The sequence below is a fragment of the Tenrec ecaudatus genome, chromosome 10 (assembly GCF_050624435.1).
Source record: "Tenrec ecaudatus isolate mTenEca1 chromosome 10, mTenEca1.hap1, whole genome shotgun sequence".
Lineage (NCBI taxonomy): Eukaryota > Metazoa > Chordata > Mammalia > Afrosoricida > Tenrecidae > Tenrec > Tenrec ecaudatus.
Window position 1 is genome coordinate 104,073,427 of NC_134539.1, and position 12,455 is coordinate 104,085,881.

The following is a 12,455-nucleotide window of genomic DNA, read 5'->3' on the forward strand; positions in this document are numbered from 1 at the left end:
ATTTTCATCAGTAAGTGCTCGAATCCTCTTTATAAGTGACTGCCATTTTCATCATCATAAGTCCCCCAAACTGAGACCCCTGCCATGGATTCCAGCCCAGCAACTCTGTAAGAGTGCAGAACTACTCCATGGGGTCTCCAGGGTTAGACATCGTCATGGAGACAGAGAGACATGGGGTTTTTTTTCCTGCAGAGCCGCTTCTGGGTTCAAACCACTGACCTTTTGGTTAGCAGCTGAGCCCTGAATCGCTATGTCTCCAGGACTATTCACTGATGAGAAAATTAAGGGTTAGAGGTTAAACTAGCCAAGCAAAAATATGGGTTGACTGGCAAAGCTGGGACTTTAACATGTTGCTCTTACTCTTCCTGTCCAAGAGAGCATTGAATCTCACACAGCTCTCACAACCCATCAAGAGGGCAGAAGAAAAGCTTCTACAACTTCCTAGTGGATCTCTTGCCAACCTTGTATCTCATTTAAAGACAACAGAACAACAACAACAAAAAGAACTCAAGGTCCTTTATTGCTATCTATAAACTGTAGCAAAGAAACTATAGCCCATATATCTCTTTATCCCACAACCTCTAGAACAAAAGTATTTTGAAAATCGTACATTTATTGATACATTCACTGATTTATGAGTAATTAATAAAGATAAATTTCATTCTAATTTGTATGCATTTAGATAAAATTATCTCATCTGTATTTGAAAACTTGCTGCCCTTTATCTTTTACATGATCAGCCTCTTTTACAATTGTTTTCTTCTTTTGTTAAAAAGTATGGAATGAGAAACACAAGGATAGAGAAAAACCACAGAAATACGTAGTTTAGCGAATTATTCAAAGGTGAGCACCGTTGAAATCATCACTTGATGTATCCTTTCTCTCTCATAACCTCCTGTGGGATTATAAAGAGACTTTCCCCCAGCTTCGTCTTCCCTCAAGACATGCCAAACACTAGGGGTTGTTTTTTTTTTTTTTTGCCAGCATATGGTGGGAGGTCAGATGCTTAGAGACATCCTCCCTGAAGGCAGTCAGTTGCCAGACAGGTAGAGCCGCCTCCCGACTGTTAAGGACAATGGGCTACTTCTCCCTAAAGGCTTGTGACCATTAGCTTGGCTCCTGTAGGTAGGTGGGGTAACACTCTACTGATAATGGTTTCTATGGAGATCCAGAACACAGGTCAAACCAGCTCAGTGACATCCAAAGTTAGGCTGCCATCCTGAATCTAGGATCCTCCCATCTTGTCACATGTATACCCCCAATACCTCCTCTTCCTATTGCGTGTATATCCCTAGATTGTCCCCCTCTCATTGCTGTATAACCTATAATGTAACCCCTTCTTGTGACATATGTCTTTACCCGTAATTTTGGGGCTTGACTTCCCCAAAGATATACAGGCCTGGGTTAGCAATAAAGAGCTCTCTCTCAGGCTCCCCTCTTGGACTCTGGTAGGCTCCCTTTTCTCCCCTGTTCCCTTTTCCCTTGTCCTCCTTCCCTCCCTCTCTCTCCATGTGGACCACCAAGTGAGGCTGAGGTGAGCATTGCTACCATGAATTGTGTCAGACTCCATTATTTCAATCTCTCTTCTATCTCTCATGCTATGACTTTAATATAATATTTATATACCTCAACTGTACAATTGTACCTACTGAACCTGTAATTAATGGTGGGGGGCCAGCACCCCCACCCTCCACTACCTCCTATCTCCCTCTAAAATCAACCTGGATCTTGACTTTTATGGAAAACATACCATTGCACTTCTGTATGGTTTTATCCCATACGTATATCCCCACACAAGTGTGCACTCAGCACTAGAATTTTAAAAATCTATGTATTTGAAGAATAAAGATTTTAAAAATATTTTAGTATTTATTTAATGTTATCTTTTCTCGACTCCTTCCCTCCAGAGATTTTCTTCCTTGCAAACGGATGTAGAGCCATCTCACCTGCACAGGGTCACACAGGTGGCACCCTCCTGGTGCTGCTGCTCGACACCTTCCCCCTTCTGCCCCGCCTCCTCACATGAGCAGTCCATCTAGAGACTGGCCTAGACGTGGAGTCTATTTTTGAACAAGTCTGCATGGTGGTGTGTTATTTATCAGAAGACTTTTGTGTCTTATTTAGTTTTGTTGTTGTTGTTGTTGTTAGCAGTATTGGATGTTCAGGGCCCATATCCATTTATTCACTGGGACTTACAAAATTGAAATATTTTAGTTTAATTCTCTAATTTGGTTTTCATTTATTACCTTAAATAATTTTATCTGTAGTTTATCTCTTGGTTTTATTTACATACTTTTTCAGCACTGACTTTTCTGAAAAATCTGTTACTTTTATTCACTTCCGTGTTCCTTCCAGTTTAATCATTTCAAAATTTTATTTCTAGTCCTTAAAAGAGTTCTTCCACTTTCTGGCTTTACTAATTATGATTAATATATTTTTATGTCTGATATCAATTTTGTATTGTTTTCTAGTCCCTTTTGTCATACAACGTTACACAATTGATCTTTATTTTAAAAAATTTATTTAGTTGACTCTATCCTCATTTTACTCTCTTTTAAAACAGTAAATTCATTATTTATGACCCTTGGAGTTTTTGCTAACTGATTTTTGGAAGAAAATCACCAGGTCTTTCTTCCTCATTTGCCTTCATCTCAGAGCTCTGTTGCTAGTTATCCCACATCACAGCAACACAAACACCTCCTCTGACAGAGAGGTGGTGGCTGCTCATGATGGTCATTGGCTGGATTGTACCTGGGTCTCTCACATAGAAGACAGTAATTGTACTGCTGTTCCATCATTCACATACTGTGTGTGTTTTTCTACTTTAAAATCAACTATAGGAGCAGTATAGAAAGCTTTCTTGATACTGTGTATAATGGCCTTACTTTCATAACGGTTCATCTGCTTCCTTTCCTATAATGTACACTGTGCTGTACTTGGCTCTTGTCCCAGCTCCATTTTTCAGTGAAATACCACAACTCTCAGGGGATGAGTCTTGCATGTCTGATATCGCACAAGGTAAAGAAAGAAGGGGGCAGTGAGAGTGATTTCTAAACAACTTCATGTGGTGAATGTTTTGACCAGAATGAATTGAGTGATCTGATCAGGGACTTAAATATATCCAAGGAGTCTTCTGAACTGCTTGCCTCTAGACTAAAGGAAAAGAATGCCTTTCAGCCTGAAATAAAAATGACATTTGATCAAAGGAAATAAAGGGATTTGCTGCCATTCTTTACAGAAGACAATTTAGTATTCTGCAATGACGTTGGAAACCTTATGAAGAAAATTAGTCTTTCAGAATATAATCCAAGTGAGTGGCATTTTTTCTCTTTAATAATTTTATTGGGGGCTCTTACAGCTCTTATCACAATCCATCCATCCATTATGTGAAGCACATTTATAATATATTGCCATCATAATTTTCAAGACATTTTCTTTCTACTTGAGCCCTTGGTATCAGATCATTGTTCCTCCTTCCCCACTTTCCCTCCCTCATGAACCATTGATAATTAATAAGTTATTATTTTTGTCATGTCTTACACCAACCGCTGCCTCCCTTCACTCACTTTTCTGTTGTCCATCCCCCTGGAAATGGGCTATATGTTGCTCATTGTGATCGGCTCTCCCTTTTTCCCCACACCTTCCTCTTACCCTGCTGGTATCACTACTCTCATTATTGGTCCTTAGGGGTTTATCTGGATTCCCTGTGTTGTGAGCGCTTATCTGGACCAATGTACATCCTCCAGTCTAGCCCAATTGGTAAGTTAGAATTGGGGTCATGAAAGTGGGAGGGAGAACATATTAAAGAGCTAGAGGAAAGTTGTATGTTTCATCAGTGCTATACTGCACCCTGACTGGCTCATCTTTTCCTTGTGACCCTTCTGTAAAGGATTGTCCAATTGTCTACAGATAGGCTTTCGGTCTCCACTCCACCCTCTGCCTCATTCACATTGATATAATTTTGTGTTCTGGGTCTTTGACACCTGATACCTGATCCCATCAACACCTCATGATCACACAGGTTGGTGTGATTCTTCTATGTGGGTTTTGCTGCTTCTCAGCTAGATGACTGCTTGTTTATCTTCAACTTTTTAAGACCCCAGATGCTATATTCTTTGATTGCCAGGCACCATCAGCTTTCTTCACCACATTTGCTTATGCACCCATTTTGTCTTCATCGATCATGTCAGGGAAGGTGATCATCACAGAATCCTGGGTTACTAGAACAAAGTGTTCTTGCATTGAGGGAGTACCTGAGTAGGGACCCAATGTCTTTCTGCTGCCTTAATATTTAACGTATAAATATATATATACATAGATCTGTTTCCGAATGGCATCTTTTCATCGACAGCTCAAAATATAATTTGAGTTAATTTTTAAAAAATAACAACAACAAATGTGGTTCTCTTCCAATTGGTTATTTGATAAGGATGAAAGAAGAGTACAAATCCATCTTTGTCATCTCAGAAAATATGTTATCCAGAACACACCAATTTACTTGAAGATAGTAAATTGTCTTCTTGGTCAAAAAAGGGCTAAATAAAATAACCCTGCCTTTTATGCCTTTGGAATAGTACAGCCGGACATAAACATTGGGCAAGAACAGATTGGCCTTGAGGGAACAGATGGTGGTTGGAGGACAAAATGTCATGAGTAAACCTTTAGTAGCAGAAGAGAGAATCATCCTGCCACCACTCCATGGAAAGCTATGCCTGATGAAACAATGTGTAAGGGTTTTAAAGGAAACTATGTAATACATTGAACACATAGAGCATGAGTTTTCTAGACTTTCCAAGGGAAAACCCAAGGCAGAGGTTTTTGATGGTCCACAAATCAGACAATGAATAAGTGACCCACATATCTTAGCATCAGTGAATGAAATCAACTCATGCGCCTGGTCTTCATTGTTCTTGTTGTAAAATACTTTCTTGGCAACAAGGAGGCAGACAACTACATACAATTAGCAAAGAATATGCTCTTTCGTCTCAACAGGCTTGCTATAACTTGCGTGTTAATAACCATTAGCTCCAGAGAACCTTGGTGACCCAAATGAAGAGAAAGGTGGACATTTTCACTGAGACATCAAAGACCATAAGCCAGATTCCAAGGACATTGGGATGGGCAGATAATGGCAGACTACTGTTGGGCTCTTCCTCAGGATTTTCCTGGCAGATCTAACCCTCAGGAGGCTTACAGAAGGAGTTTCTGGTGTGTCAAGTGACTGCACAGTGGTGTCAAGAATCTGTATTTATGTGATGAATATGTTCTCCTGTAAGGCATTTCTTCTTTTAATTTTTAATATGTTTCCTTCATCCTTAAAATATATAAATTCAAACACTTCATTAAAATATCCTGATTTTTTTATGGGCAAACAGAGTGAATAGTGGTCGGTGGCATATGCTGTGCATTTCAAAAACTAGAGCTGATAAGGGGAATCGTGCCATTTTTGGAATTTTCAGGCCTAATGTTCCTAGAAATAAGTCTAACATCTGAGGCACCAAAATGCATGCTGGTCAGTGAAATACAAGGAATAAATAAAATGTCTTTTACAAAGATATAGAAAGGGGTCCTTTATATCCTATAGACTATTTTGTGTGTGTTTTTTAACAGCTATTTTCTTAGTTTGGTTTCCCCAAGAAGAAGGCTTTGAATAATGAGCATTTTAAGGCATAGAGAATGTCTTCAAGTGAGTGAGAAAATAACACAATGTAAGGACGAGAGCCAATGAAGACTAAGCTATACGGCCAGATCCCAGAGTGGACAATTAGAGCGAACCCAAGATGAAACTGGGAAAATAATGTCATCCACATGCCTCACACTTATTCTACTGGAGGAGCAAATGACTGATTCTAACCGCTCACTGGTTGAGGGACACGTTGTCTGTGTCCCGGTCCATGTAAAGCTTGCCTTGGTTCTGGGGAAAAGTTCACAGGCATCAAGATGCAGATGGTTCAGTCAACAGTCATGGGAACCACCTGGTGGCCCAGAGCTCCGGGGTAGGACACTAGAATCTGCTACCATTACCATGTGTGTGCATATTATTTTGATTCAAACATAATTAAAAATGAGTTAATAAAACATGTTTTAAATGTCTGTGTAGTGCTGCGACTATCATTTCAACCAGTTGCTGTTGAGTTGAGTGATTCAGATTAATGTCTACCATCAGACCTTTCTTCTGGGACATTTCTGGATGGATTTAAACATTGTTTCCTTTTCTTTTTATTGGATTATTTATGTATTAAACAATTATTGGTACATAATCCACACATTATACAATCCCATAGGTCAGTCGGATGAAGAAGAGCTGAACGATCATTCCTGTAATTAATATTAGAACATGTTCTTCTTTCCTTCCAACCTTCCTGGCACACCCCAAGAGACCATTAATTCAATTACTGGCTCTGTGGATTCACCCACCTGTATCTCCTCTACTGAAGAACATACAGAACAAAATACAAAAAAAAATAATAACAACAATAACAAAAGAGAAAAACTTCCATAAAATAAGCAGAAAATATTAAAAACTGGAACAACTTTAAAATGGATCAAAAGGGAGATCAAATGATAAGGTGTTAAATTTTCACCAAACTCCATCTGCCATAATCCACTTTCCAATGCTCTCTGCATGATAGCAAGGTCATTCACATTCCGAACCTATGTTTGGGGGGATTCACAGAAGGAGGCTTAATCCACGTGCATTTCTCACTCATGTTTTTTTTAACTGAACAACTTTTATATGGATCAAAAGGGAGACCAAACAAGATATTACATTTTAACCATATATATACCCTATAATCGTCTCTATAATACTCACTGTCTGATTACCAAGGTTATTCACACCCCTTGACTGATCCGAGAGGATTCACCAGAGGCTTAATCCATGCGTGGACCCTACAAATGGATTTTGGGTGTGCCCTGTCATCCACAATCTTCTGCGAACTGGGTGTTCAGAATGTAAGCGCTGGTATCATTCCTTCCTTCACATTTGAATTATATGATTTACAATCCTTGGATGACACGGGCTAATGTGCTTCTTCCATGTGGGCATAGTTGACATGTCACTTAGATGGGGCCTTGTTTGGAAGCACGTCTTTAAGACCCCAGATACTGTTCTTTCTGATTGCTGTGCACTGTTTGGTTTCTTCACTACACGTTGCTATAGCACCATATTTTCAGTGATTTCTTTATGAAAGAGAATATCAAGAAAAGCCATGTCATAAGAATTAATTGTTCTTAGATTTGAGCTAGAATTAAGTGCAAGCCCCAAATCCATTCATAGATCTATGGGTTATATATGTCTCTGGTTCACCTTAGTGACATCATTGTCATTTTATGTTAGAGAACATAATCAATCATCTGCCTGGCACATAAGGTAATTCAATTGATAGTGTCATTAATTTAGCCAGTGGTATAGAATTTAAAGCACAGCTGAGAAAAGGGGTTTATGCGAGTAGAGGCTGGCTATGAGCCACACTACATGACTATTGACTTGTACAGATTAAACTCTTAAAGGTCTGGGCACTATTCAAACAAACAATGGGGTTGGTGATAAGGCAAAAGTTTCAATAATATTCACTGAAATTCAATGGAAGAACTAGGCCCACGGGATTAACATTTATCTTAAGTGAGAGGGAATTAAAATAGTTCAGTCTGTGGTAGTTCTGGGCCACCATCCACTGGGCACTCTCAGGCAAGAGATCAGAGCCAAAGTCTGGTGACTGCCAGCTCTGTGCTCTCACTTTTTCTCTCACTTTGAAATTTCAACCTTAAGTCCACACTCAATTTAACAGGTGAGTTTGAGGGAAAGTCTAGTTCACTTGGTGGAAGTTCCAAATCGAGTCCTTAGGGTGTGGTCTATGAGGGATGTTGCGTGCCTCAAAATACAGAGCCTAAAGTTCCAGTGGGCTTTAGCACCTGGCCTGTGTCACCAAGGGCTGGCTAGAAACTAGGTCAAACGTGTCTACTTAAGAACATAGTGCAAGGCATATTTCACCTATGGGTTCTATGTAAGTATGTGTTATGAATTTTTCCCTGATGGGAGGTTGACACTTCTCATTTTCCTACCAATAGAAATAAAGCACCTTTTTAAAGATGTGCATGCTTCCCTCCTCCCATCTTGACTTGACTGTCCAGTAAGGTTCACCTATGGCTCTGGTAAGAGTGTCTGTGGATTTGGGATGACAGCACAGTTTTGTATGACAGCAACTGAAAGATCAACTCCCTCTCCCCTTATCTTGAAATGCTGACCCCAGCTGAAGTGGGGTCTCTTCTGTCAGAGTGGTTTTGAAAATGCACTGACAGATGGGGTAATGCATGCTTCATGGGCACTAGCCTGGCTCTCTACTGAGTTGCTTGGCAGACCAGGTTAGAAGATTCCATGACCTGGTAGCAGAAGCCTGCCTTCTTCCAGGTGTTTATCCTTAGAGTAGTGGACTCACTCAATATTTGCCCTTTTGTCATTAATTAACTTCAGACAGCATAATGGTTTCCAGGTCCCTCCGTGTCATGAGGTGTTTCATGATTTCCTTGCTGCTTTCTTAGCCAGAGGATTCCACGGTGTGGACATGCCAGAGTCTAGTTTTTTCCTAATCCATTAGCTACTGATGGGCATTTGGGCTATTTCTAGCTTCTTACTATTGTGAACTGTGCTGCAATGAACGTGGGAAAGCATATGTAGGATCATATTCTGTCTCTCATTTTTTCGGAATATATATCCCGCAAAGGTGTTGCTGAGTGGTATTTCTATTGTCAGTTGTTCGCACCTTATCACTGTCCACATGGTGGTGCCCATTTACAAGCCCATAAGCAGTGTATAAGAGGTCCAATCCTCTTTTTGTTTGTTTAATTGGGCCATGGTTGTGGGGAATGGCCAACCTTCTGGTTAGTAGCTAAGACTTTTAACGGGTTGCACCAACCAGGGACTCCATGTAGGAAACTAGGGAAAGAAAATGAGACGCAACTGAGCATGAATTAGAAGCTATGCCAAACACACTCATTGACATCGTCTCATTTAATTCTCACTAAAACCCGGCTGCTGTTAATATTATCTTTTTCAGATAAGGAAACAGAAGCTCATGGACTCTTTATAAGTATCAATGGAAAATTCCATTTCTAAGGTAAGTCATTACATTTAAGATCAAAATTCACTGCTACTGAGTTGAGTCTGAGTCCCATTGGCCAGATCGGACAGCGCAGTACTGCCCCTGTGGGTTTCTGAGGCTATACATCGTTAGGGGAGCGGAAAGTCGCCTCTTTCTTGAGCAGAGCAGCTGATTGTTTCAAACTATTGATCTTGTGGTTTGTAGCCCAACCACAAACTATTGATCTTGTGGTTCAAACTATTGATCTTGTGGTTTGTTACTATAAAGACAATCTAATAACAAGGCAAGAAAACAGGAGTGAGATGAAAAATGACTTGAACGCTGCTAAAGGCGACAGTAACACTGGCCCTGGGACGGTGGGATTCACGAGAAACTCAGAGCACAGAGGTCCCTTTTACTTTGGAAGATGTGGAGTTGGAGGTGGCGGAGGGATGATCCAGCAGATGCTCTACCAGCAGCCATGAAAAGAGAGCAGAAGTGATTGGTGGAAGGGTCTTGTCTATAGCCCCAAATGTACAAGCTGCTGCTTCTACCTGGAAAGCGTTGGACCTGGGTCTTTGTTTTCTGTCGTAGCTCATAGGCTCACATCATTTTTGTTACGAATCTCCTCCAGGCAACACCTTCTCCGGTCCTGTGTACTAGACGAGTGCACACCAGCCTCCCGCTCCACTACCACCGGTAATCTGGCGTCTACCTCTGGTGGCCATCTTGAGAAGAACACTGGCTTTGGGTCTAGGTAAGCATCCCACCTGAAGAAGTCATGAAATACCTTCACTCTCCTTTGCCTTTCCTTCCTCTCTCCAATCTCTTGCTGGCTGTGCCTTGTGAGGAGAGAGTGCGCACGGATCCCAGAGCCGCAGTCCACCCAAGTGACCCCTCTGAGATAGTGGCAGGATGGAGAGCGCATCTGGAGGGGATGGAGATTGCTCTAGAGAATGGTCCCAGTTCTCGACTATACATGGATGCGTTCTTGGTGTTTCCTTTAGAAACTCCTATTTAAAAAAGAAAAGTCGGTTCGATTTCCATGTTCCTTACATTTGAGTTTGTGCTTACACGTTGGGCTGCTAACCACAAGGTCTGCAGTTCAAAATCACCAGCTATTCTGCGGGAGGAAGATGGGGCCTTCTATTCCCATAAAAAAGTACATGCTCGGAAAACAAGGGCAGTTCCACCCTTTCCTATAGGGTTGTTATGACTCAGCATTGGCGCAATGGCAGAGAATTTGATTTTGTTTGACAAATAAGAGTGTGGTGGGCGTGACATTGAGCCAGTTCCAAGCCCAGGCCTCGGGAGGTCTCACAGACTCTGAAATACTGGCGGAGCACCGCCTGTCACTTGATAAAAAACCCCGACAACCTCTTGGAATATTAGAGATGAGCTGCAACAGAGATGCATGAGTTTACCTTTGAGTCCGTTACAACTTAGCCAGCCATCAGTTAAAACAGCAACCGCACCTGCATGCGTGAGCTGTGCAAGGCAGAGGAACCGCCCAGCTGAGCCCAGTGCAGACTGCTGGTCCTAAGAATCGTGCGCTAAATCAATATTTAGTGTCCCAAGCCACTGGACCCTGGGATAGTTTGTTGTTCATCCTCATTACGGTGTGCTATGCACAAATGGGATGCGATGGGCACAGTGCTCAAAGAATATTTGTGGGAAAGTAGGTTGACCTTTCTTACTTTTTGTTAGAGCATTTTATTGTAGTTAAGTGAAAGTTTACAGAGCACATTAATTTTCCATTCAATAATTTATACACATTTCTATTTTGTGACACGAGCTGCAAGCCCATCAATTTAACAGCACTCTTCCCACGTCATGCCTGCCTCTCTGCTTGCATTTGCTCATCTTTCCTGTCTCCTGACCTTTGTTTACAGGTGATTGCTGGCCTATTGGGTTCCTGTGGTTGATGGTCTGAGCGGCCCAGTCCTCGTGCGTGTTAGTAGTCATTTTATAGGCCTCACTATTGTTTGGCTGGGGAAAAAGTCTCCAGCTATGGGTTAATTTCCAAGTTTGAAGGGTGTAGAAGAACCATAGTTTTGGGGATTGGACAGTCTCTATCAAATCAGTAAGTCTGGTCTTTTTTGTGAACTTGAAATTTTTTGTGAACTTGAAATTTTTTCCTACATTTTACTCCCACTCTATCTAGGATTTCATATTATGATTCTGATCAGAACAGTTGAGAAGGACACCCAGGCACCATGTAGCTCTTATGGCTATTTAAAAAATTGTTTTCTTATCATTTTGAAATATTTACTTTTAACAAACAAATATAACCATAGTATGCTTCATGATATAAGCAAAATTTTGTAGCTGTTTGAAAATTACATCACATAATTGGACTTACTTCCCTGCTGGAATATGAACACATTACTTTGCAAGACTGGGGATTTCCACCCTCCCACCATATTGATAACTGAAGCGATTATTTTTAAGAGCCAAACCTCATGAAGTTATGAAAAGACATACATTTTCTGAAGACAAAAAATAAGAGAAGCTAAAGGTCAAAGAAAGAACCCCAATTTATGTCCCTACAATTCGGTAGGGATGTAGGTGGAGATAGTGGGAAAACGAATCACCAAAGGAGATGGACTATCTTCAAATGGTTCATTTTGTTACTTTGAACTGACTGAGATGAAACTGCTTGTTCATTTCATTTTTAGGGGTCTAGAGTATCTAGTGGTGTGAGATTTGGAGTTGATACCTGATTCTCTGTCATCAAATTGATTCTGACTAATAATGACCCTATGGGACAGGATAGTACTGCCCCTGTGGGTTTCTGACACTGTAACTCTTCATCAAAGCCTGGTCTTTCTCCTGCAGAGAGGCTGTTGGGTTTGAACTATAAAGGCGAATGGCCTTTCCATTAGCAGCTCAACCACTATACCACCAAGGCTTCCTACTGTGACACACATAGGATTATCCTAAGCGGCAGTCAACTACATGGCAACTCTTTTTTTGTTGTTGTTCTAAATATCTACAGCCATGAATTTTATATTTGGATGGAGAGATGAAAGCAGACTAATTGAAGGGATGGAGGAAAGCCACTTTGCCCCTCTTGTCAATAAGAAGTCTGAGTCATCTCTTCATGTGAGCATGGCAAAGACCTCTGGGTCTTTAGCTTTCTCACTGTTGAATGCTTCTGTCCAGGTCTGGAGAGAGAGTTGTGTCTGAACCAAGCCAAACTTTGGGGATGAAAATTTAAGCCATTTAGTCAATCACCCACAGGTTAAGTCTTAAGTCTTCATGCCAAACACCTGGATATTTGGAAGCTTCTGGCTAATTACCCAGGGTTCACTTCTAATCTCCATTGGCAGATGTAGCCCCAACCAAAGGCAGCAAGAGGCATTGATATCAATG